General features: G+C 39.3%; 2 long non-coding RNA genes across 7 annotated transcripts; one reads left to right on the top strand and one right to left on the bottom strand.

The window, feature by feature from the left end:
* LOC102154799 lies at positions 1-9,329 on the bottom strand. The gene is made up of 3 exons (XR_005368774.1): positions 9,065-9,329; positions 4,376-4,566; positions 1-1,137 (listed from the first exon to the last, which is right to left on the bottom strand). It is a non-coding gene; the product is annotated as an uncharacterized LOC102154799 (long non-coding RNA).
* Positions 2,820-27,946, top strand: LOC111098566. Of its 6 annotated transcripts, none has more exons than XR_005368777.1 (7): positions 2,820-2,979; positions 16,775-17,020; positions 18,493-18,633; positions 19,923-20,126; positions 21,484-21,647; positions 27,121-27,286; positions 27,729-27,946. It is a non-coding gene; the product is annotated as an uncharacterized LOC111098566 (long non-coding RNA). The 6 variants fall into 6 exon arrangements; XR_005368776.1 differs by lacking the exon at positions 21,484-21,647 and adding an exon at positions 10,013-10,512; XR_005368778.1 differs by lacking the exon at positions 21,484-21,647 and having other exon boundaries at positions 27,124-27,286.

Here is a 27,946-nt window from a genome sequence, read left to right as displayed (position 1 = left end):
CTGAGGGGTCTTGAGAATAGGAAATAGAGGATATTTTTAAACCCATTCATTAAGGTTCAACCAGGGAAACAGAAGCAGGATATATATCATGGAATAAGGACTTTATAGAGAGAATTAGATCTCACACAATTACAGAAGTTGGGGAAGTAACATCCTGAAAAGGGTCAGAGAAGAGTCACAGGCAGTCCTGGTGAGGGTGCATGGACCACACCTCCCAGGAAGCTGGGCCCCCACAGCCAGTGGTGTGTAGTCCTGAAGGGCAGGGAAAAGACAATAGCTGGTGGTTAGTCTTCCTAGCACCTACCTCCGTGAACTTCAGCTAGGCATCTGATGATAGTGGAACTGGCGTCGCTGTTGACCAGTGTGGGGGAAGAGAGGAAGGACTGCTGGATGTGAGGTGGGGAGAAGCAAGGATATTTGTCACTTGCTTTTTCACAACCATAAGCTTCAGATATTTTGTTTATTAATATTTATTTTTTAGAGCAGTTTTAGGTTTACAGAAAAATAGAGCTGAAAGTACAGAGATTTTCCACACACACTCTTTCCCCACAGTTCCCTCTAGCATTGATACTTTGCTTAGTGGGGCACATTTGCTATGGTTGATTGGCGAACCAGCATTGAGAATTATTGACTAATGTCCATGTTTACATCAGGGCTCAGACCTTCTGATATATTGTTCTATGGATTTTGACAGATGCATAATCCTATCACAGGACCGTGCAGAGTAGCTTCATCACTCTGAAATCCCCCGTACTCCATCTATTTATCTCTCCTTCCCCCTTTTTCCCCCATCCCCTGTTCCCTTGCAAACACTGATCTTTTTACTGTTTCTATAGTTGTGCTTTTTCCAGAATCATACAGTTTTTTCAAACCAGATTATTCCACTTAGCCATATGCATGAAAGTTTCCTCCATGCTTTTCCCTGGCTTAATAGCTCATTTTTTTTATTGCTGGATAATATTCTGCTGTATGGATGTTGCACAGTTTGTCCATTTCCTTAATTAAGGAAAGGCATCTTGGTTGCTTCCAAGTTTTGTCAATCATGAATACAGCCTCCCAGGTTTAAAGGTTGGTGCTTTCTTCTGCCACCTAGATATCACACATTTTTTCTCGTGGCCAATACTGAAGCTGATCAATCTGATAAAGAGAATTCTGGGAAAGTTAGTTATAGCTTAGCCAATTTAACACAGCACAAAGTACAAAATCACCACAAATCACTTTGGATAGCTTTATATATATAAATATATTATATGTGTATTTATATATATTTAAAATATATTATATAATATGTATATATTTATATTTATATATAAAATAAATTTCCCCAATTTCTGTAATTGTGTGAGATCTTTATATATATAATCTGTTAATCTAGTTTAGTTCTCAGGTTAAGTTACTAGTAAAAAGATGTAACTATCCCACCCATAAATAAAAACATGCTAATCTCCCCTCTAAAAAAAGAATACCATGTCTGATATGCTACTTTATTCATCTCTGGATAATATTCTTCCCTTTTTGAACTGTGCCACATTACCCATTAAATGTCCTTGACTATAAATACTGAGATACAGTGTTAACCACTATTAACCTATCACAATTAGCAGGTGGAAAAGGGGAAATTTGTTGATATATCACAAATGTAGCCTATGCTATAATTAAGAATAAATACACAAAACTATTATAGTGTTTATTTATGTAACTGGTCACATGTCTGTGGCTGGTAGCTATAATGTCCTTCCATGTCTCTTATTCCATATTTCCTTTGCCCCCGGCAAACACCTTAACTGCTCATCATTCCTTAAGGAGTTCAAAATCTTGGTTCATGAAGAGTTTTGGTTATTAGCAGTCCTATGTGTATTGGACTCTTTAAAGTTCTATTAATTTTTATTCATAAAGCAAAAGAATATTAAGAGGCATCTAGGGAAATTTCCTACATTCCAGGCATAATCTTTCCTTATCCTAATTGTGTCTAGCAACCCAACTCCTCCTTGATCATCAAGATCAATCACCCCTGCCAGGATAGTAATTCTACTTCTTGCCTGTTTGGCTCACTGACCTGAAGAGCACACGGTGATCAAATGACCCTATGCCTTTCCAGTTTAATAGATGACTGCTGCGCTTGCTGATGAGGACCTTCCTTAACCAGATATTGAGGCAATGATTGAAATACGTGGGCTAAGCATTTTCCTATCTCAAGTTCTTTGGCATGCCAAGAAGCAAAACATAACTTCACATTAGTACTTATTCTGTTCTTAGCCTTCAAAGGTAGAACCCATTGATCAACCAAAAGCTTGCCTTCTATGAGTGCCTACAATTTCAGAGGGGATGATTTTTATAACAGTGTCATCACAGTATGCTGTGGACCGTCAATGTCCCTTTTATAACTGATAAAATGAACATCGGAGGCTTTAAATATAATAGTATCGGAGAATCAATTTCAGATTCTCATCTTTAAATTTATGTTTCCCTGGAAACACTTTGAGGACTAATAATTGAATCAATAGAGTTCACTCAGAGAAGTGAAGTGCTGGATATTATATTACAAGTAATTTTACATGAAAATTAAACATTACGCAATTGTGAGAGAAGCTGAAGAAATACAAGTCAGGAAAGAATAAGAAAAATATTGCTCAAGAGCCAGGCATGGGTGAACGAACGAAGATTAAAAGAAGCTAGAAGTGTTCGCTTTTTGAAGCTGAACTGCAGGTGGCTTTAAGGTAGAGACCCATGCCACTACCTCTCCTCTGAGTTTAGGAGGACATAGTTGGCTGCTCCCTCTCAGGGGGCATTATGGCATCACACATCTCGGAGCCCCACAGCCTTAATGCTGCCTGTCTCTTGAGAACAGACTCTCTCAAGAGATTCTGAACACTTCCTTGAATAGCTCCGGACCCAAAATACTTCTTTAACAGTTGGCTCTTCTGAAACAAGTCCCAGTGGGAAAGGAAAGGCCGGAAGCAAAGTGTCCGTGAGAATACCGTGAGCCTTAAAATATGTCTGTTTGGAAATAACTTTTCCTAATGTGTGTGGCAACATGGGCACTTCTCAGGCCATGTAGGATGGTCCATGTAGGATGGCTTATTAAAGCTTGAACCAGCACTGATGGTCACCTCATTTTCTGGTTGGCAGAAATGATCCCTTAAAATAGTCTAACATTGACAATAATCTTTTTTATATTCAGGGTTGGTTGTTCCAATCAAGATCCAAATAATGTTTGTACACTTGTTAGATCTCATAGGTATATTTGTAGATTACTCATTTCTTTCATTTTAATTTTTGCAATTTATTTGTTGAAGAAATTGATTATTTTTCTGATGGACTTTCTAATGTGTGGGTCTTATTGATCGCATTCTTGTTGTGTAGTTTATCATTTTTCAGGGGTTGTTTTTTTTTCTTCACATTAATAGCTGGATGTAGAAACTTGGTCAGCTTTGATCTTTGTGGCAAGACTTCACTCAGCAGGAGGCACACCATGTCTGTCTGATTATCTCATTTATGGTGATGTTCATAGTCACAGATGATTATTGGTTAGATCCATTCATACATTAGAGCTTGCAAAATAGTTATATCCTAATTCTATCATTCCTTCTTCATTTTGAGGGCACTCACTATTGGTCAATGAGACATAGGGACGTCTTCTGGTGGACAGAAGTAGGTGGACTTCTAGGCAAGCTATCACTTCTTGATTAAAAGAGAGAGGTGCTGAGGTTGTGTGAAGACCTAATCCTTGGCGTTGCGAAGACCTAATCCTTGGCATTGTCACAGCCCCCTTACAATCATGTCTTACAATCTGTTGAGATATTGCCAACAGATTAAGGAAGTAGCTTTTTAAAAAATCAGAAAGGACAGAATTTTATGACATGCTTGAGCTGTGAACCAAGTCTCTGGATTTATTGTCATCTCATAAAATGAAATAATCTATGATATTTTAAGACACATTTATTCAGTTATTATCTTACTTGTAGCCAGAAGCATGCTAAATAATACAGTCCCAGTTGTAGACTGGCTATATTCTTGTGGTGTCCTGGTGCCCTGATACATCCTTCATCTACTACATGGTGATACACTATGCTGTATTACAAATTACATTAAATAGAGCCATTAATCTTAACTGACCCCATCTAAATCAGATCCAACTATCCCTGTAAATGCCTTTGACACTTTGATCTCTGCAATTGTAAGTACAGCACCTTATGGAAACCTTTATTTAGAGCTGAAAAGTATCAAAGAATGTGATCCTCTCATTATATAGGGGAGGATTAAGGGAATGAAATGATTGCATGCTCAAGTATGGAATCAATAAGATGACAATATGTTCATCCAATGCTCCACATGGTGATAAGAAATATCATAACATGGTATTATTGATACTCACTTTGTACTTCCTTTTGGATTGATTCTTTGCCAGGATGCCTGTCTGTATTGAATCTGATCCCATTTATTCCTGTGTACTGTCTTGTGACGTTCCCGTTCATTTATCTATGGCCCAAATAGTAACCATCCTCTCTCCCAGTCCCTGAGAAGGACTTCTCAGGATCCTTTCTGTGTCTGAGATCTCAGAGTTATCTAGGAAAGGAACACAGATTTATTTTAACTAAAAATAAAGAAATCTCAACTCAGGGGAATTTGAAAACTCTTTGGGTGCACAGACTGTTTTCTCCCAAGTTATGTTAAGAAAAGAGGAATTTCTAGCCTCTTTCCTGCCTAGGCCTGTCTCTGCCCCATTCCTGGTGGGTTACCTTCAGGGGAGAAGGCATTTCTAATTGGGTCAAAATGTGAAACAGTCATTGGGTTGCATTTAGTAACAGGCAGGGTTAAGACTCGGTCTTAAAGAGCAAGACCAGAAACTCTGCCCCTGCCTCTGTGTCTGCCATCCTGCTGGGCCTGCCTCACTCAGGGCAGCCACATAGCTAGCTGGCCTCCCGAAAGTACAGCCATTTCACACTCATTCCCTTTTTTGCTTCCTTCCTTCATCTGATAGTCAACAGGATGGCACAATCCACAAGTCTTAGATTAACAGGGGAAATGGGAGAAAAAGACCTACTATATTGTCAAAATACTGTATTGTCAATATATCAGTCAAACCAGACTTTAGGAGAACTCTGCATCGTGATGTGAGCATTGTGCATTGCTCAGTAAGATGCAGTGGTTCCTCCTCTCTAGGTTTTGCATGTTTAACTTCTACCAGAACACCATGGAGAGGAGGCTCATATTTCAACATTCCTTGTTCTCTGGATATAATTATATCATGATTTCAGTAAAACTTACCCATGATTCATACTGTATTTGTTCCAAACAGGGAGGCAGAGGCAGAGCCTGTGACAGCACTAAGAGTTGGTTTTCCCATTTATCAGGTCAGAGCAGTGGTATCAGCAGATGCACAGCAGAGATTTCTTTCTTCCCTTACTATCAACAGAGTCCCATGCAAAGCTCCCTCCAGAACACGTAGCATGTCATTAGGGGGGCTTTTAGCTAACCTAAAAAACCCTTTTGGGGATGGAAGATTTTCCATAATTAGGTCTTCCTTGACTGCCTATACTGGTTTAATTTCTCAAATAAAATTCATTTTTTAGGGCAGTTTACAGAAAATTATAAAGATGATACAGAGACTCCTCATTTACGTCATACCCAGCTGTCCCAGATTTATAGCACATTTAGTACAATTACTGATATCGTCACGTTTACCAATATTGATACATTATTATTATGTAATGTGTATATTTTATTCAGATTTCCTCAGTTTCTATCTAATGTTCTTTATCTGTTTCAGGATCTTATCTAAGATGCCACATCACATTTAGCCGTCATATCTCCTTAAGGTCCTCTGAACTATGACCACTTCTCGGGTTTTCCTTGCTTTAGATAACCTTGGCAGTTTTAAGGAATACTGATGGCATTTTGTAGAATACTCTTCTACTGGACATGTCTGATGCTTTCCTCATGATTAAACTGGAGTTGAGAGTTTGGGGAAGGAAGAGTACAGAGGCAAAGTGCCATTCCCATTGAATCATGTCAAGAGCGGATACTGCCTGTGGGGCTTATCACTGCTGATGTGAGCTTGAGCCCCAGCTGATGGGTATTTTATAGGCTTCTCTGCTTCAAAGTTGCTCTTCATGTGCAGCACACACGTAGGGCAAGGACGGTGGGAGGTGGTTATGCTCCACTTCCTTGAGAGGGTAGTGTCTACATAAATTATTTGGAATTTTGCATGTAAAGTTTAGATTGATTGATTGATTTAGTCATATGTTTATACCCATGTGGCCTCATGGATATTTACTTTATTCTTTGGTTTATAATATGAAGCCACTTCATTTATTTTGCTCCCCTATTTCCAGATTTGACCATTGGAAGCTCTTTTTCAGTTCCCAATGGCCCCTTGACAAACGACCTTATTGAGGTTTTCTTTCTTTTTTTAAAATATTTTATTTATTTATTTGACAAAGAGAGAGAGAAAGAGAGCATGAGTAAGGGGAGCAGCAGAGGGAGAGGGAGAAGCAGGCTTCTTGCTGGGCAGGGAGCCCGATGAGGAGCTTGATCCCAGGACCCCGGGATCATGACCTGAGCCAAAGGCAGACGTTACTACTACTACTGAGCTACTCAGGCGACTTGTTGAGATTTCTTTGAGTTTGTTTTTGTTTTGTGCATTTTGTTTTAGCATTTCTTACTCTCTGGTCCTAGGAGATGCTTCAGATTCATCTTGTGTGCTTATTGTCACAGTCCTAGAATTGGACATTTCTCTAAGGAACCCTTGTTCCTTTTCTGAGAGAATAGTTTTAGAAGCCAAGCTCTGGGAGCCTGATATGCTTCCTAGTTCAATTTTATTTTGTTTTCATCTCTTTTTTTCTCTTTGTTTTTGTATCTTGCCCTTAATTTTAATTTTTAGAAATTAAATTAGTATTTTAAATTTAAATTACTTTGCTATTTTTCTCCTCTATACTCTTTCTCATTTACAGTTTGAGTTGTGAAGATTTAGCAAACAAAAACAGTCTGCCCAGCTAAATTTTAATCTCAACTAGGCAAGTTTTAGAATAAGTATGTCCCTTTTAATTTTTGGATCATACTTATACTAAATTAATTGTTTATCTAAAATTCGAATTTGGATGTGTTTCTTATATTTTATTTGGCAACACTGCAGATTCTCCTATAAAAGGGGGAAAAAGTGGTAGGTTTTATTTAGTACTGTAACCAAAACAGTGAAGTTTACCAAGTCCCAAAGACTTAAGTTTTGAGTCAGAGGGAGAAGCCTGTGATGTGAATCCTTTTGCCAATAGGCAGTGCAGGTCAGTGGTTAGGGTTGCAAGCTCTGCATCTAGACCCCACATCATTTTAATTGGACTCTGATTTCACAAACTTAGGAGGCTCAACAGCAATAGTTAAAGTCTAAGAATGCCTTCTTTCCCTGCAAACATTCAGGGTAGTACCATGACACTCCCGATGGGAAGACCCTGCACCCCATTAAATCCAGAGACCTGGGTTGGGGGCCAATTAGGATCTAGAAAAAGCTGAATGCAAGGAAAGTTTCCCTTTTTACTTCTTCTCTTTATTGTATCATCCCTTGCTGAGATAACATTGCTGTCTTCCCTTTGGCCTTTGTCTGATAAGGGTAATTTTTTTCAGATCGTGTTTTTTTCTTTGAAAATGCTTTTGCCCCAGGTCACATTTGGTTGAAAACAATGAGTGATGGTGGTGGCATTGGTGGTTTGATGGATTTATGGATGTGCGCATGTGTCAGTGTTTATTTGAGGGTTCTGGGCCCAGCTGCGACAAGGGGAGTTCCCCCGTGGAGGCCGAGAAAATTAAGGCCATTCCACCTTAAGCTCAGCGTTAGCACAAGTACAGCCATCCCAGGCCCCTGTGAATAAGAGCTGAACTTTATTTGGGGACCCTACTCTTCCGCCATCATGCACTGCTGGGGATTTACCCCAAAGATACAGATGCAATGAAACGCCAGGACACCTGCACCCCGATGTTTCTAGCAGCGATGTCCACAATAGCCAAACTGTGGAAGGAGCCTCGGTGTCCATCGAAAGATGAATGGATAGAGAAGATGTGGTCTATGTATACAACGGAATATTCCTCAGCCATTAGAAAAGACAAATACCCACCATTTGCTTCAATGTGGATGGAACTGGAGGGTATTATGCTGAGTGAAATGAGTCAATCGGAGAAGGACAAACATTCCCCTCATTCATTAGGGGAATATAAATAATAGTGAAAGGGAATAGAAGGGAAGGGAGAAGAAATGGGTAGGAAATATCAGAAAGGGAGACAGAACATGAAGACTCCTAACTCTGGGAAACGAACTAGGGGTGGTGGAAGGGGAGGAGGGCGGGGGGTGGGGGTGAATGGGTGACGGGCACTGAGGGGGACACTTGATGGGATGAGCACTGGGTGTTATTCTGTATCTTGGCAAATTGAACACCAATAAAAAATAACTTTATTATTAAAAAAAAAAAAAGAACTGAACTTTATCTTGCTTCAGTTACAGGAAAAAACAGCTTACAGCTTAATGCCCTAGAAAGTCCCATATCAGAATGAGAACAGAGCTTAATGCCCTTGAAAGCCCCATATCAGAATGTATACAGAACTTGAGAAACTCCCCCCCCCTCCCTTCTGGAGGTCCCCTAGACCAGCCCATAAAACTAAGCTGGAACCCACTTCGGGGTCCAAGTCCCTGCTCCGCTGTGTCGGGTATACTTGGACCCAAGCTCGAGCTTGTAAATAAACCCTCGTGTTTGCATCCTTGGTTGTTTCTCGGATACGTAAACTTGGGCACAACACCCCCACCAACAAAGAATAACTCTCTGCTACATGAGCTGGGTGTCCTACAATTCAACTCCATTCCAACACTGTCTGCCTGGCCAGCATCAGACCCCACCAGTTAAGGGCTCTGTCCTACAAGACTTCACATGCCAGTTGCAAGTCCAGGTTGTCATCTATACTTCTGACTGGTTGGCTAGGTTCTCATGACCTCTAAAACCTCCACTCTCCCTGCCCCCATCCCACTTAGGTTCATTTAATTTGCTAGAGTGGTCAATGAATTCAAGAGAAATATTTTACTTACTAGATTATAAAAGGATAGTTATAACTTGTGAACAGCCAGAGAGAAGAGGTGCATAGGACCAGGCATGAGGCAAAAGCACAGACTCCAGACACGCCAATCTCTCCACATCTCCATGGGTTCAGCAACCTGGAAGCTTTCCAGACTTTATCCTTTTGGGTTTCTATAGAGGCTTCATTACACAGGCATGATGGAAGCAATCATTGACCTTAGACACCTGGTTCAACCTCCAGCTCCTCTCTTGTTCCCAGAAGTCAGGGGGTGGGCCTGAAAGTTCCAACACTTTAACCACAAGATTGGTTGCCTTGACAACCAGCTCCCACTCAAGGGGGTGGTCCAAATATCACCTTATTAACATAATAAAAGACACCTTTTTGCCCTTATCATTTAAAAATTCCCAAGAATTTTAGGAGCTATGTGCCAGAAATGGGGCTAAAGAGCAAATATATATATTTCTATTATAAATCACAATATCACGGTGATGGATAAGGGAGGATGTGTGTCTGTGGGTAGGAGAATTTGTGGCATTTAAACGTGTGTGTGTCAATGGGGGCTGGTGTCTGTGTATGGGTGTGTGACTATATAATGCTGAGTGGTGACGTAAGGGTATGTTTGAAGGTGCAGATGGCTGTGTAGCAAGCAAGGTGGTAATATTATATATTTGATCTTTTGAAATTATTAAAAAGTTGGCTAATAAGTCACAAATGATTTTCTTTGGATTCTGACTAGCTAGAATTTTGTTGCAAAAATATTATGCATGTACCCTCTCTCCTGCCAGAGAGGGACTTCAGTCCCTTTCTTCTTTTGTCGCCCTGTCCTATAAGCCAAACATTAAATGTATACAACCAAGCAAAACGAGGCACTATTGACAGATTGCATACTTGATCTGCGAGAAAAGAAGTGGTTCAACCAAAATCCTCATCTAGAAAATATTGTTCATTCTTTCTAAAGTTCTGTGACCGAAGCAAGAGGATCCAGAAAGAAAACTTGATATTAAGCTGTGGAGCGATTCAGACAAGGCTCACAATGTGCTGAGAAGTTGCAAGCCACCCGTAACAGCCAGCTCCTCACACACCGGAACCGAGAGCTGATCCTCTTGTAAACACGCCCCTTTACCATGCTTTCTCTCCTGCTTTCCTCTCCATTGAAACCTTCCCAAATTCAAGGAGGAGAAAAGACATGGCTTGATCTGAAGATCAGCCATAAACTGAAGTTTTATATCACTTAGAGCGCATGAGACAACAACATCAATTATTTACAGTAGAAACTATAAAGCATTAATATTTTATTTCATGTCAAGAACCACATGCTATGTAAAAAGCAGGTGTCACAATGAGTTTCAGAGGAATTTAAAGACAATAAGTGAGATACTCAACATAAATATGCATTTCCTATTTCCCTTTAAGCATAAAATGTACACAACCCACAAAAGTTGGCATCAAATTTACAACGTAAGTATAAAAGGCAATATAAAGCTTTCTTAATAGCTGCTTAATTCATGAGTCTTCTTAGCTCTGGATGGGACAGTGCAGTGTGCAAAGCAAAACCCTGGTGGGGTAGAGGTACCATGGGCAGGATATTGGTGAGGAGGAGAGATGGGCCCCTGTCTCTCCATTCCAGACAGAAATACCAAGTGAGAGGCAATTTGTCTGCACCCTGCCTAGTGGAGGCTAGAGAGAGCATAAGTGAAGAATTCAGCTGGATTAAAATATAAGTCACTGAAGGAGTCTGGGTGGCCCAGTTGGTTAAGTGTCTGCTTTTTGCTCAGGTCATTATCCCAGTGTCCTGGGATCCGGTCCCGGGGCAGGTTCCTTGCTCTGCCAAGAGTCTGCTTCTCCTTCTCCTTCTGCCCTTCCCCCCTGCCCCCACTCGTGCTCTCTTTTGCATGCTCTCTGTCTCAAATAAATAAATAAAATCTTAAATACATATATATTATATCATATATATATACATATGTATATCACTAAAGAAAGAAAAATATCAGACTTGGAAGTTAGAAAGTAAATTAAAAGGTATTTCACACAGTAATCACATAATTTAATCTGTATCATTTTAGAATTTTATGTATTTTAAATTGAGGTGGTTTTTTAGGAAATAATTTAGATATAATGACTGTTCCTCTGCTCTTGTATGTTTTCACCTACTAAAGGAAGGGTGGAGATTATATGTCTGTGTGTCTGTGTATGTGATATTGGATATCATACATATAGGAGTGTGTAAAATATATACATGTTTCATGAATTTATGTTTCATTTTAATTGTATAATATAATGTGACTTTCTGAATTTTGCTTTCAAGTACATTAAGATTTGAAATCCTTTGTGGTTAATGCACAGAATTATAATTCACTTTCTACAATTTTTTTGTGACATGGGTTGATAGTTAATTTGAACCTTCTACTTTTAATGGAAATATAAAATTAAACTTTATTAAATTACAATTTCAGTAGCATTTTATGAGAGTATACCAATTCCATCAATTTGCTTACTGATATGATTCAATATTTTAAAAACTGCCATTCCATTTTGGAAGAAAAGTACTGCAGAGTTTTAATTTTCTGTGTATGTAATTACGTTACCTTTTTAAATTTTATTTATGACTTATATTTACTCTTCTCTGGAAGAACGTTTAAGTTGTGGAATTTTTAAAAGTTATATGGCTTTCAAATTTATTTGGAGATGTCCTATACATATTCTGGACATCACAATATATCCCAACATATGTTTTTCCTCAGTATTTTGTCTTTTAATATGTGTTTACAAGGTCATTCATCTTATGAGTTAAGGTTGATTCAGTTGACTTTTTCGATCTTTTCCTGCATTGATTTTATTTTTTGTGTCTTTTTAAAGAGAGCTCCTTATAATCATGTTCTCATGTAATTTCTTACAATATTTTTGAATTTCTTTTTAAAGATGGTATCCTTTCATCGTGTATTTATTAGTATAAATGTATGAAGTTTTGATCAACTTCATTTGTTCTCCAAGTCCATGACTAAGTGATCCCAAAGAACACATTAATTTACTCCTTTCTTAAGAATCAACCACAAAACGTGCTTGTATGACCTGCATGTAATGCACGGTCCACCTCGCTAGGGGGCACCATCCACAAGACATCAACAGAGACCACCCCCCAACCCCCACCCCCACCCCCTGCCAGGATTGTAGAACAGTTGTTTCCCTCTTAAATGCCAGCTCTTAACTGAATTTCCAAATGCATAAGTATTTATTTATGGACTCCCTTTTCTGTTCTAATGTCCAGTCTGTATGCAGTTTGCATTAATAGCTTTTTCCTTTGGTTACTTAAACTTTAAAATATTTTGTTTTAAATTTCTGATCAAACTAATCTCATTTTTTAAATGAAATATTAGCTAACCTCTTGGATTCTTATACATTTTTCTCTTCCGTATCAATCTTAGAAACACTTTGTCAAAGTCCATGAAAAATCCTATTGGGATTTGATTAGGATTGCTTTAGATGTATAGATCAATTTGGGGAGGAAGATGGTCTTTACAATATTGATTCTTGTCATCCTTGGGCTAAGTAGATTTCTTCATTTACTCAGGTATTTATTTTTTAACTATCTATATAGGTAAACCTACTTTGTTTTTCTCCCATAATGTTTTAAGGAGATGAAACACATCCATGTATTTTTCTATTATTGGAGCTTCCTTGCATTTTTAGAATTAAAATCTTTAAGTTTGATCTTGTTTGATCTTCTTTTTTTTGACATATTGCTGAATTGTATTATCAAAGCAAGGATGCTCATTATCTAAATATTCCTAAGGTGAGTCAGCATTTGAGACTGCCTCTAAAGAACCAAAAGGAAAAGAAAATATTTTAGTGATCTGATGAATTATATTAATTCCCTCTCAAACATTTCTGTCTGCTTAGCATGGACTGTTAGTCATCGCCCATGTAGTTAACCTTGGTCTATCTGTAGCTGATTGTCAGAGGTTCTAGTCATATGATAAATACAATATAAACAGATTGCAAAATAAAATGACAGCTGTTGCATAAGATGTAGAAATTTAGGAGTTAATAAAGCATTAGCAAAAAACCTTCAAATCATTAATCCGTTCAATAAATACTAATAAATCAACTAGTAAATCAACTATTACATGTCAGAAATTATTTTGTCTGTTGGGATATAATAGTGAAGCCATATGAGTAAAATCCTGGCACCACATACGGATTATATTGTATTGAGAGACAAAATAATGACCAAATAATAGAATTAAAATAGAAAAAAGTGCCAGTTAGTGATGAATGTTATAAAGATCTGAAAGAGCAAATAAGAAGCAGAGAGAAGGCGCCGAGTTTGAAAGTGGAAGAGTGATTATTTTAGGAACACTAGTCAGGGGTATCACACAAAAACAGCCAAAAGAAATTTCACCATTTTATTAAGATAAAAAAAAAAAAATTAGGGACTCCCGGTGCCTCAGTGGTTGAGTGTCTGCCTTTGGGTCAGGGCATGATCCTGGGGTCCTGGAATCAAATCCTGCATCAGGCTCCCTGCTCAGAGGGGAGTCTATTTCTCCCTCTCCCTGTCCTACTCCTGCTGCTTGTGCTCGCTCTCAAATAAATAAATAAATAAATAAATAAATAAATAAATAAATTTTTAAAAAGATGTGGTTGGAGAAAATGTCAAAGCTCTCAAAAGTATTTTTGCAAAAATATCCTTCCTTCAGTGATAATATGCAGTAAGCAAATACAGAGTGAATGGAAAACAGGGATTTCAGGCATGTCATGACTTTAGGAAAATGACAATAAAAGAGCAATAACTAATACATTTGACTTCTAATATTTAATATTTCTAACAAGTGCATCACAACAGTAACACAAATTTTATTAAATGTGATAACTTTACACCACACTGTATTTTTAAATTTAATTGCAATTTGTCAAAGTATAACTTCAGTAATCTAAACCTTTCTTTATGCTTTTCTTTGAAATGCTGATCCTTGTTTTAAGTTTTTGCAGCTTAGTAGCATTTCTGAATTCCCATAGACTCAGATCATAAAGGAGTCTTTTTTTTTTTTTTTTTTTTTTTTTTTTGGCACAAACAAGCTGTGGGGAGGGGCAGAGGGAGATGGAGAGAGAGAAGCTTAAGCAGGCTGCATCCCCAGTTTGGAGCCCATTGCAGGGCTCAATCCCACAACCCCAAGATCATGACCTGTGCTGAAGGCAGATGTTTAACCAACTGAGCCACCCAGGCACCCCAAGGCCTCTGATTTTTAATTGGAATTTATGAGTTTGAATTTGTAAATTACTTTGGCTTATATTTCTCTCTCCTTCTTTCATTTTGTTCCAGTGTGGGCACTGAAATTTTCCTGGCCTTGAAAAACATGTACTAGAACTTTTCATCTATTTCTCTGTGCTGGAAAAATTCATGTAACAAATTTACATGAGAAACAAGTGTTTTTGACACTTGATCCTGTAAACCTTCTTGGCCTGTGCACTTTTAGGGATTAAGAATTAACTCACATTTTCAAAGTCTTCTTTTTTTCTCTTATATTCAAGTGTTCTAATTCAAACGGTAATTTTGATAATATTTTCTTAGCATGGTATTGAAATATAGTTACTATATTACCGTTCATGTTATTATCCTATGCAATTTTTGAAATAAACTTTTGTACAATGAAAAGCACAGATTTGGGACGCCTGGGTAGGTCAGTGGTTGAGGCTCTGCCTTCAGCTCAGGGCGTGATCCTGGGATCCGGGATCGAGTCCCGAGTCCCGCGTCAGGCTCCCTGCATGTCTGCCTATGTCTCTGCCTCTCTCTGTGTCTCTCATGAGTAAATAAATAAAATCTTTAAAAAAGCACAGATTTTAGGCATATAATCTTAACAAGTGCATACAGTTATATAACCTATCTCTGTCTCAAGATATAAACCATTTCCATGATGTGTCTTCCCAGACAATTTCTACTCCTGCAGACAGCCAACCATCTTTCCCATGTTTGTTCACCATAAATTAGTTTTGCCTGTTCTGGAATGTCCTGTTAATGGAACCATGAAGAATGTGCTCATTTGTGCATTTTGTTTTAGGCTTCTTTCTGTGAAATTCCTGTAAATTTCACCTGCTCTGTTGTCAGCTCACTACTGTTTGTCTCTGAACTGAAAGCTTTTCCGAGTTCTTACAGATTCCAGCTTCTGCCTCTTCACTCAGTCTCTTGATGTCTCTCCAAGTCTCTGATGCATAGTTTGAAGCCAGAGTTTTTGTTAGGGTTTCTCATGTTCATTCCCTTCCCATAGCTCTTTTCCCTTACCTCCTCTCATCTATCCTTCCTGCTTCTAACTCTTTATTTTGAGATGGCAAAGATTGTGACTTTCTACCACTCAAACAGTCTGGGGAGATTGAAGAATAACCTCAAAAAGAAAGAAAAGAAAAAAGAAAAAGAAAAGAAAAGAAAAGAAAAGAAAAGAAAAGAAAAGAAAAGAAAAAAGAACCCACACTAATTTCAAATCTCTCTCAAAAAAAAATTCAAATCTCTCAAGGGACAGTTGATATTAACATTTCATTTCCCCCCTTGGGAGACTTTCAAAAAAAAGTTTGCTATTAGGGCACCTGGGTGGCTCAGTCGGTTAAGTAGCTGCAGAAGGCTCAGGTCATGATCCCAGGTCCTGGGATGGAGCCCCACATCTGGCTCCCTGCTCAGTGGGGAGCCTGCTTCTCCCTCTCCCTTTGCCCCTCCCCCCCCAACTTGTGCTCTCTCTCTCTCTCTCTCAAATAAACAAGTGATTAATCTTATTTGTTTTGATTTTTAATTTATCTATTCATGAGAGACACACAGAAAGAGAGAGAGAGACAGAGGGAGAAGCAGGCTCCCTGCAGGGATCCCGATGTGGAACTTGATACCAGGACCCTGGGATCATGACCTGAGCCAAAGGCAGACGCTTAACCAATTGAGCCACCCAGGTGCCCCAGTTTTAATCTTTTGTGCAGCTTTTATAAATATTTGTGAACAAGGTAGTTCTATCAAACCACTTCCTCATTAATAGAACTGTACATATATTACATGATTTTAAAAAAATCCTTCCAGATAATCTGTAAATGTTTCCTCTCCAAATATCCATCTCTTTTGACTGTTTTATTTCCTGGGGGCTTTCTTTGAATTTGTCTCTAAACTGATGAATCAAGTTGATATTTATTTTTATTTCAATGCTATTGTTCTCATTTTATAGAGGCATTGTGTGCTCAAATCTTTCTGAGGACATCAATTATTTTTTAGTAGTTTTATTCCACATTATACATAAATATTTCACATGAGAGGTAACATAGAATGCGAGGCTTGGGAATTCAATCTGGGCCGATATTTTATCTTTATCTCTAAAAATCTATGGAAATTTGAGAAAGCTGCTGTATGAATCAGAGTCCAACCAAAGAAAATAAAATATTAGCCATAAATAATGTAGATGGGTTTCGTACGGGGAATTGGACTCACAGGTGATGAAAGAGTCAGAGAGGCCATGCAGTAGAGAGGAAGGCAACTGAGATATTAACAGGGAGGGGGCTTCTATTATCTCTTGGTGGCACAGAGGAAGGAGGTATTGTTAGCAGATTCTCCACAATAAAAAAGCAAGGTGGACCAGTCTGCTGAGAGATGATGCTTCACATCAGACACAGAGGCTGTGAGACACACAGCCTGAAGCAGAAAGAGAAAGAGAGAAATGACCTTGCTTTTCTTTTCTCTTGCCTTTTGTTATATTTCTAGTGCTTTTGCTCGCCAAACCTGGAAGATGGCTGGCACAGATGCTCAGGACATGTAACCTAAACCGGGGGATCAGAACCGGGAAATTCCAGGAGCAAGCAGTGCTAGCAACAGCACATCCATTGAAACCTTGACTTATTAGGCTTTGAAGCAACAATCGTAATGCCCAACACTAGGTGTTTGAGGGAAGATTATGTAAAATAATATGTGCCACTTCCCGGCTCATACCTAAGAAATAATAAATGTCGGGTAAATTTTCTGTATATAAACTGCATATAGATGTTTTACTATAAGAAGAGATACACAACTGTTGAAAACATGTATCCTACATGAGGCTACAGATTCCTCCCATTTCTTTATGTTAAGATGCAGTTTCTATCCAGCTTGATCTATACACTGATACTGGTCAAATAGACATATGAAAAGATGCTGATCATCCTATGCTATTAGGGAATTACAAGTTAAAATAACAGTGAAATACCACTACACACTCAGAAAAGTGGCTGAAATCTAAAATGCAGACAACACCAAAGGCTGATGAAAATTTGGAGCAACAGGAACTCCCACTGGTTAGTTAGCTGGAGGGCAAATGACACTCTGGAAGACAGTTTGCAATTTCTAACAAAGGAAACATATTGTTACTATACAATCCAGCAGTCATGCTCCCAGGTATTTACCCAAATGAGCTGGAAAGATATGTCCACATAAAAATCTGTACATGAATGTTTTCAGCAGCATTATTCATAATTGTCATAAGCTGGATACAATCAAGATGTACTTCAGTCAGTGAATGGGTAAATAAGTGGCACTAAAATGGACTATTATTCAGCAATAAAAAGAAATGAACTATTCACTCATGGAAAGTCAGGAAGGAACCTTAAAACCTTTTTGTTAAATGAAGGAAGCTAGTCTGAAAATATTATACATGGTGAAACTCTCCAACTATGGGACTCGTGGGAAAAGGCAAATTAATCAGAAGGTCCGTGGTTGCTGGGGCTGGGAGGGAGGGTCTGAGGAGGGAGAAACAGGTGCACATGGGATTTGGAGGGCAGTGACACTATTAGGTATGATAGTTCAGTGGTAGGTACATAACATCCTACAGTTAGCAGAACCTAAAACTGCAACACAAAGAGTGAGCCCTGATGGAAACTATGGACTTTATTAATAACAATGTATCAATATTGGTACATTAATTTTTTAAAATATACTATTTATTTATTCACCAGAGAAACAGAGAGAGAGGCAGAGATACAGGCAGAGGAAGAAATAGGCTCCATGCAGGGACTCGATCCCAGGACTCCAGGATCACGCCCTGGGCTGAAGGCAAGCGCTAAACCACTGAGTCACCCAGATGTCCCCAATTTTGGTACATTAACTGTAATGAATCCACCACACATAAACACAATAATAGGAGAAACTGTGGGCAGAGGGTGAGGACAGTGAGTCTGGGAGAAATTTCTATACTTTCTGTTTAATTTTTCTATAAACCTAAAACTGCTTTCAATAATAAGATCAATTAATTAAAACAATAAAGATGCATTGTGAAAAAAAAAAACAATTGGCATTTTACGGTTTCTCTCATCACCAAAGTCCATCCCTCCATCCATTAAATCTGTCCTTGACCATGTGATGTGATTTGGCCAATAGTACACCTAACAAATGTGAAGCAGCAGAGGTTTGAAGCGTGCTTGCAGACCAGAGATTATCTTCTCTACTGCCAGAATCTCTTTTGCCACCAAGAGAAGCCCAGACGAGGCTAACAAAGGACCAGACCACAAAGAACAGAGGGCAGCCATCCAGCTTACTACCACTGGACCAACCCACTGAGATCACAAAAGTACTCCAAGTGAGTCCCATCCAAGGTGAGAAACCCCATGCTGAGCCTAGCCTACACTGAAAATTTATAGAATTACGAGTAAATAAGATCAGTGTTTAAACGATGAGTAAATAAATAAGGTTCAAAGTCACTGGAGTTTGGAGTGGATTGTCACAGAGCATTCGATAACTGAACTCTACCCATCCTGAGTTCTGGTCGCCGCTCTTCCATCAGGATATTGGAACCTTGAGGAAGTCACTTTGCAATACAATTCCCACCTTTCTTGACAATAAGGTAAAGTAGCAGAGCAGAGATTTGGAAGAGCCTACACACATTTCCAGTTTTCTTCCAACTCTGAAATTATATGATTATGCAAAATAAAGTTGGACTTTCTTCTCATTTTTTCCCCTGTAAAGTTATTCAAAGATCTTTTTTTTCTACTTATCCAAAGAATCTAGCTTGGAGGACTGTTTATAAATATCTCATTATGAGAGCACAGACCTGCTGTCCGTGAAATGAGCAAGAAGTTCAAAGAACTCTCAGAGCTTATGGCCACATCAATACTACAGGGCTCTACTTCGGTGCTGCCATGATTGCGGCACGCTGCAAGGAAGGGCTAGATTTTAAAACCTGGAGGATTGTGCCCTGAGTACTAGCCCTGTGGCTCTGTGATTCTGAGAAACCTACTCAATGTATGGTTATTGGCCAGAAGATACACATAAACCTAAGAGGATATCTTCCTCTGAACTGACATTCAGGGGAAGAAGAACAAAGCCCACAAGACATCATTCCTTGGTCATTCAAATAGTAAAAGTTGAGAAGTTAAAAATCCACTGGTTAGGAGGTTGTGTGTCCATAGAATGTCTAAAAAATATAAAAAGCCTAGAAATACCTCAAATTTTCATTGATGCAAGAATAGATATATGATTTGATGCATATTCAATATTGTGTTAAAACTTGAAACAGATTGCAGCTCCATCAATAATGTGAACAAAACCTAGATGCATAGTTTTCAATAAAAAGGTAGGTCCCAAATGTACTGCTTAAGATCTTTTCAAAATAATGTCAGAAAAACAACCAAATACCAAAATGTACTTTTTTTGGAATACACATGGATGGGGAAAAAAAGAAATTTAAAATGGGAATACATACAGATGCAAAAAAATATATATTTAAAATGCAAAGCAAGGGTATGAACAAGTAATTTAGAATAGTGGTTACACTGGATGGGGGGCAGGGGGTATAGAGGACAGAGGAAGGATCACAGAGGGATCAACATTTTTATGTTGGTATTAATTTGGGTATAAAACTTTTAATAGCGTTTATCATTCACAGAGAATGAAGAAAAGAAGTCTTGAACAGACCGAATAAGGAGACTCTCATGTATCAAGGATTATAACTAATTCATTTGTGTGCAGTTGACCTTGAGCCCACGAGGAAAAAAAGAAGTGAATGACATGATATATGTAGTCTCCTAATGTCAAGTGGAAAAAAATGCATCAAACTGTATATTTAGCAGGACTCCAAAGCCCTATAATGGTAAACAATGGTGGGACACGGGGAGGAAATGTGAGGCTCTGGATCATTTCTCCATTTGCCTCCAGACACTATCTGCAATCTTGTGATATATGGAATGGCTTTTGGATGAATGAGGACGTTGCCTTCTGCTGTCTTGCATTTTACCTCTAATCTTTATATACCTAATTCTTTTTTTTTTCCCTCCACCCCTCAGTGACTGACTCCATGGTTAGTAAATGGTAACAGCTAACCTTTATGGAAGTCTTATAAGTGCTTACTATACATTAATGCATTGCATTATAATATTCTCACACATACTCTTTTTTAAAAAAAATCTTTACAGAGGAAGAAAATAAGGCTCAGTGAGGCTAAGGAAATTGCCCAAGTATTTATTGCTAAGCAGTGACAGAGAAGGGATGTTAGTCCAGGCAGCATGCTCCAGAGACTACATTTTTCTACTGGGACCATAGGTGCTTAATCAATATTGAAAGGATGGATAAAGGGATTCGGAGTTCATCATGCTCTGATAAACGTGGAGGATTGCACCTGCAGAAAAGTTGTATTAGCAGTCCTCTAAATTCTCCAAATAAAATCCATCTCCTCTCCTTGGTCTTCATTACTGAGGTCCCAACATGCTTTCTGCCCGTGGTTACGTGCCGTATTATTCTTGACACACACAAAATGTAATAATGCCTCTGGACACTTTTCGAGTGAGTGAATAGCTCTATGAATATCTGTTCCCTGGGGCCAGTATCTGGGGTTGCTGTGGTCTTAGCAAGAAGGAGACATTCACCAGATGTGTTGTGTAAATGAGCTATTCCCTCAAGGGTGTCAATAGACACTGCCCTTGGGGCTCAGATGACCTGAAGCCATTAGCACTCAATATTTATGCCAGAATCTTTCCATCAATAGAAACATCTCCAACAATCCATGTTCTCACCTGAAAGAAATACATCCAAGAGGAAATGACCCATAGTATCTAGCAGTAGATAGAATTTAAGCACATATGGTACCATTACAGACCCCAGGAAAGGCACTTCTCTCTCCTCAACTTCACCTGCTCAAGTAGTGGGTATTAGGGTGCTGGTGCTCTTCTTAGGGGCAGCAACAAGAAGGAGTAGTGGTTGAGCTCTGAGTGGCAAAAAGCCAGGGCCCATTAGGGGAGGCAGAAGGGCTGAAAGCAGCACCTCTACGCACAGACAGCGTAGACTCAGACAAGTTACTGAGCCTCTTGCAGCCTCCACTGCCTTATTTTTAAAATGAGAATCTACCAAATCCAAGGTTTTGTGAAAAACACATAAGTAAAATAGATGGTTAATTCCTACCCTTTTCCAAGTAGTTCCGATGCAGTGATCAGTTTATTTATTCCTATGCCTAGCAAATGTGTGCGGCGGCGATGGGGCGGGGGGGACCCGCTTCCCGATGCCAGGGATGCAGCAGAGAGGAAAAGGACATCTCTGTGGAACTCACATCCTAGATGGGAGACTGGGAACCAGAGAACTGGGTGCTTAAAAGAACAGAAAAAGTAAAGGCCAGCATGATGTATGTAGTACTTTCTAGAGTATAGTACCTATATATCTATACCTATATATCTATATTTTTGCTAGATGCACAAAGATGACTGGATCTTTAAATATTATTAAATATCTTTAAATATTATATATAGGTATATATCTATACCTATATATCTATATTTTTGGTAGATGCACAAAGATGACTGGATCTTTAAATATTATAAATAAATCAAGCTTCTGATGCTTGATTCTGCTCAAAGCACCTCAGACAAGAAGACATTCTCTGTCTGCTCAAAATCTCCCGTAATGTGGTCATTTCCTTAGATGACGTTTAACGTTTTTTTTTTAAATGTGTTCTACAGGAAAGTTCTTCCTATGTCAGCATGGATTTAGGTTGCCCAGAACCTCTTGCCTTGACCCCACCTCTACTTCTTTGTAGGAGATCTAACTAATCTGGCACATGACTGCCCTCAGGCCTTTGGAGGGAGTCTTCACAATTAAATTGAGGCAAATCACCAACCACTCTGGATTAAGAATGTTCTTTTTCCACGTGTTTTTTTTTTAAGATTTTATTTATTTATTCATGAAAGACACAGAGGCAGAAACACAGGCAAAGGGAGAAGCGGGCTCTCCACGGGGACCCCGATACAAGACTCGATCCCAGAACCCCAGGATCATGACCTGAGCCAAAGGCAGATGCTCAACCACTGAAGCCACCCAGATGCCCTATTTTTCCACAGGTTTTAAGTGTGACTGAAGTGCCAGACACTATAATGTGGAATAGGAACATGGGTGACAATTGAAAAATATCACACTTGGGAGAGGTTCACACTGGATGAGAAGCGAGACACAAACAGGTGAATTATATAATACTACAGTTTGTGCTACTGAAGAGGTAAATGTGATGTCCCATCAGTAAGAATAGAAGTGAATATCTCATTCCCAGGCTTAGGATTCTTTTTTTTTTTTTTAAGATTTATTTATTTATTCATGAGAGACACAGAGAGAGGCAGAGACACAGGCAGAGGGAGAAACAGGCTCCATGCAGGAAGCCTGATGTGGGACTCGATCCCTGAATTTGGATCACGCCCTGAGCCGAAGGCAGACGCTCAACTGCTGAGCCACCCAGGGGTCCTGGCATTTGAATCTTTATGAAAAGTCCACATGGAAATGCACCAGAGGGAGGCCTACCTTGAAGACTGAACCTTTAGATTCAGGTTCAGTGGAAAAGAATAGAAACAAGAACCAAGTGAGAGTCACATTAGCTGCAGAAAGTGCACTTGTGCCTGAACTATAGAAATGCTGCCCTATGTATCCTTCTTTTGTGGACAAACCAACTTACCCATGGGGTGTGTATGTGTGTGTGTGTGTGTGTGTGTGTATGTGTGTATGACATAGATTAAGAGGAAGGGACAGAGTGTGTTTTAGGGCACAGAGGTTGTAAAAGGGAAAATGGGAAAGATATATAAGCTGTACTTTTCAACACTTGAGTTTTCTCCACAATTGGTCAAAGAGCTATATTTGTGAGTGACAAAGGTGCCCACTCCCATCTGTTAGCTCAAATATGTATTCACCAATACACATTCTTGTGGCTGGTTTAAAATAAGCTCAGGCTGCAAAGACATATTGTGCATAAGAAATATGTTAGTTGCTTATATAACATCTCTTTCCAAAAGTGCCCCCATGCATTGCCAGTTCAGAGGCAAGCACACAGGAAGCAGGTCCCGCCCCTCACAGTGCAGTAGAAAGGGGCAGCAGTGTGGGTCAGCCCTCTACATTCAGGCAGATCTGGGTTCAAACACTCTCTCTGCCATTTATTAGCCCTCTGACCTCGGTCAAATCACTTTGCTTCTCTGAGCTCTACACTTACAAAAAGCCTTGGATGTGCCGTGAAACTCTCTGGGAGTTGTTTTCACAAACAATATTGAGATGATACGTATGGAAATGCAGTACGATGGAGGATGTTTTAGAAAGGTCATTCTGGCAGTAGTCTGTCTTGGGGCTGGGGCAGACGCTGGTGATTGAGAGAGATTACAGGCAAGTTTAAAAGTCTGTTCTAGTTTCCTAGCTGAGAACCTGAACAGAAAGTTTGGGTTTTCGGAAACTACTATGCCAGGCTACATGGCTTGTAGCAGGAACACAGAAACAACTGGAACCAGCTTTGCCTGGAAAAGGCATGGATGGCTTCACAGTAGCGGTTGCATTTAGACAACACTTAGATCATAAATAGGAGTTTTACAAGCAATAAAGAGAAGATGAAGTATCTCGTGAAGAAGGGAGAGAGACTACAAAGGAGCAAAGGCCCAGGAGCGCATATGCCTTACAAGGTGCAATGATCTGTGAGGTGGGGTTGCAGTGCGTGGGGGTTGAGCAGGATGATGCACACAGTGATAAGAGCTGGAGATGAGTAAGATTAGGGACAGATGATAAAGGTTCTGGCTTGGCTTCCATATTTATCTATCTTTTTTTTTAAAGTAGGCCGATTCACTCGTGGATACCTATGCTGCTGACTTATAAAAACAATTCCAACTTGCATACTCAACACTTGGTCACCACACCACCCTCACCACCCACCACCAGGATTACATTGTGCTTCTCTTTTTATATCTTTCTCAGCTTGCAAACACTGTGCCTCTTGCCTGTCAGAACCTCTTCTCTCCATGTCTCCTACATTTTGATTTCTGACCTCTAAGGCTGCCTTCCTGGCCTCTTTCTGCTCAGGATGTTTCAATGCTGTAAGATTCTGCAATTCTACGTGTCTCAGATAAGTGTGCACCACGACAGGCACCAGGGCTATGGAATCCAACCTCTTAGTTCCACCAAAGAAGAGTCCTATCTACCTCAGGCACCCCACTGGGTAAGGAGCTGCAGTATCGAACCTTCCCTGTCCTTCTGCTCTGACCATCAGTCGAGAGGGGAGGTGGCATGCTAGTAGAGCTCAGGAGGAGGGGTGAATGAGGAGGAATGACACTGGCCCCATCCTACCCACAATCATCACTCTGAGTTTCAGTTTCAAAAATTCTATTCATTTTTTATTTTTTATTTTTATTTATTTTAAATATTTTATTTATTCATTCATGAGAGACAGAGAGACAGAGAGAGAGAGGCAGAGACGCAGGCAGAGGGAGAAGCAGGCTTCATGCAGGGAGCCTGACGTGGGACTCGATCCCGGGTCTCCAGGATCATGCCCTGGGCCTAAGGCTGCGCTAAATCACTGAGCTACCAGGGCTGCCCTCTATTCATTTTTTAGATGGAGCTAGAGAGTATTTTTTAAAGTTTTTATTTAAATTAAAGTTAGTTAACATACGGTGCAATATTAGTGTCAGGTACACAATCCAGTGATTCAACACCTCCATACAACACCCGGTGCTCATCAGATCTGTTCATTTTTAATGTTGAGCACTGTTCTCAACACCTCAGATGGCATATGCATGACTGACTAGAAGAGTCTCATTAGGTGATCAGTTGACTCACATTTCTTTCACACTGCTAGATGATGAGAAGACAAATGTGATCTGATTCCTCATTCCCTTCAGGTGTCTTAAGCTTTTCTTGGATCAAGTCGGCCTTTATCTATAATTGTCTGAGTGAGGCCAATATTAGTAAAAATGATGGTTCATAGTATTAAATCCAGCACCAACTCACTTCTTTTGGAGATGACTAAGGACCAATTTATCCTGCTTTGGTGAAAATAATTAACCTTGATGGTTTTCATGCTGTGTGTGTATGTGAAGGGATGTACCTTTCAGAAACATTCTCTGCACATGCACTTACTTAGATGCTCACAACCTGTTCAGAGCAGTTTTCATTCTTCCAGTAAAGAAATAAGGTTAGGAAGTTTATGTTTTCTCAATGTTACTGCATTAATTAGTGCACAGAGTATATCTGGGGTGAAGGGAGTGTGGGTTCAATTTTTCCCAGAAGTTACTCAAGTGGCTCGCTCCATCAGACCATACTCTTCCATCGTGTTTATGTCTCTTACACTCAACATAATTCATCATAGATCCCGGAACCCAGGATGTCATTAATTTCTGTACCCCTTATGTTAAAGATAAGGAATCAGCTCACTTTCTTAGAGCCTGGTGTTTTGCATTTCCCATGTGAGAGAGATGAATGAGATTATCATGCTCTAGACTTTCAGAATTAGGGGTGATGAGGTTTTTGTATTGAGTGAGGAGGTACTCATTTGAGACAGTAATTATTGGAGAAACATAACAATTGTACCAACCATTCTGGATATGAAAGAAATAGGGGTTGAAGTCAGGGCATTGATCCAGGGAGATAATATCAAAAAAGGTGTTTTGACACAAGGCAAGACTATTTATAGTACACCCTGGGAGCGCAGCAGAAGAACAGTAGGAATAGTGGGGCCAAGGGTGCAAGGGATTCTCGGAAGCACTAAATGTATATCATGGCACCATGTTAATTTGGTTTGTGGAGAACGAAGGTCCAATGTTTAAGGAAAATTAATTTCACATCGTTGACTGAGAAACTCAAGTTTTTCATTCATTTGGGAGAAAGAAAATATGAACTGTTTGGTAAGGGCCAGTGAGGGTAGGTATGCGTTCACTGCTGGAGGAAATGTCGATTTATAGGCCACATTGGAAGTAATTTTGAAAATTATATTTACAATATGAAGTTCACAGTCTACATGACCTAAAATATTAATTTCTGCTGGCTACCCTAGGGAAAAACAAGGAGGCATGCACAACGGTGCCCATTAAAGCATGTTTACAGGTGCCTGGTTGGCTCAGTTGGTGAAGCATCTGCCTGCAGCTCGGATCATGATCTCAGGGGTCCTGGGATCGAGCCCCGTGTCTGGCTCCCTGCTCAGTAGGGGAATCGGCTTCTCCTTCTCCCTCTGCCTCTCTTCCCCACCCCTGGTAGTGTTCTCTTTCTCTATCTCTTTCTCATATAAATAAATAAAATATTTTTTAAAAATAAAGCATGTTTATAATACTGAGCATTACAAATTCATCTTAACATCTAACAATAGGGGAATGGCTAAGTAAATATGTGTATTCATTTCTTATAATACCATGAAACAGTTAGAAGTAATGATTTATGAGTTTATGTGCTGATTGATATAGGAAGTCATCCAAGATACACTGTTGAGTGATGACTATAAGGCAAGTAATATATACAATGTGAAATACATACATACATACATATGTATACCTATACAATAAATACTGCATTTTTAAAAATAAAACATATATAATTACAGGTTATGCACCAAATCCAGAATGCAAGGGAGTCTTCACAGGGGATTATTACCTGTGATAGATTGCACCATCAGCCCTAGTTCTTTTCTCTTCCCTGTACCCGTGCCCTGAGCATGAGATGTTTAAGTTGCTCTCATTAATGGACATAATAACTGTATCGGTGATTTCACTGTGGTTTTAGCTATGCTTGCTTTGCCTTATATGATAAAGTAGAGATAACAGCACCTGGTCTATTAAGAAATCTGACATATCTCTGCTTCTCTCTCTCTCCCTAAGAAGAGCATTCCTAGGATAGCCCACTATTCAGAGAAGAAGGATGAGAGTTATGTGGATCAGAGCTGCCCCAGGCAACCTCCAGACCTGCAGTGAGAAGCAGAGCTGCATAGCTCGGAACAGGCCAGCTCTACCCACCAGTACACACATGCAGGTGAAAATAGAACAGGTGATTTAAGCCACCTGAGCTTTGGGCTGGGTTTGTTATGCAGCATTATTGTGGTCATAGTTGACTAGTGCATTATCTTATTTCCATTATGTAATTTTTCTACATAAACAAGGAGAATGAAAAAATAAATAAAAAAAAACAAGGAGAATGAAATAAGGGACACAAATGCATTATTACAAAAATATCTAAAAGGAAGTTCAGCTAATGTTTGTCTATGTACTTTTTAGGAGATTTTTGTTTTATTGAGAATGGGATTGGAAGGTTGCGTTTTAAAAGCTGAGAGTGGAGAGGATACATTGTAGAATAAAATGTGTATGTACTGCCGATTTGTATGTGTAGGTGTGCATGTCTGTATCTTTACCTATGACTAGAAGTGAACTGTTCGACCATGGACAAATCATTTTCCACTTCTGGAGCCTTTGTTTTAAAACATTTTTTGCAGGCAAAATGGAGGCCATGGATTAAGCCTACTGATCTAAAGTCTCTTAGATGGTGTACATTCTAAGATACTGCATCCTGCTCCCATGCTTCACTGTACCACATACAATTGCTTCAATATCTGATGCTTGGCTGTTTGACCTCTGTATTCTGCACTCAGGGAGAGTGATGGAGACAATTCATTCTGACATATTTTTCTCAGAATCTCATGATTTCCTACTT

This window comes from Canis lupus, chromosome 13 (genome assembly GCF_011100685.1).
Source record: "Canis lupus familiaris isolate Mischka breed German Shepherd chromosome 13, alternate assembly UU_Cfam_GSD_1.0, whole genome shotgun sequence".
Taxonomy (NCBI): Eukaryota; Metazoa; Chordata; class Mammalia; order Carnivora; family Canidae; genus Canis; species Canis lupus.
Note: the sequence above shows the minus strand (reverse complement) of the source record. Positions and strands in the feature narration are given on the sequence as shown.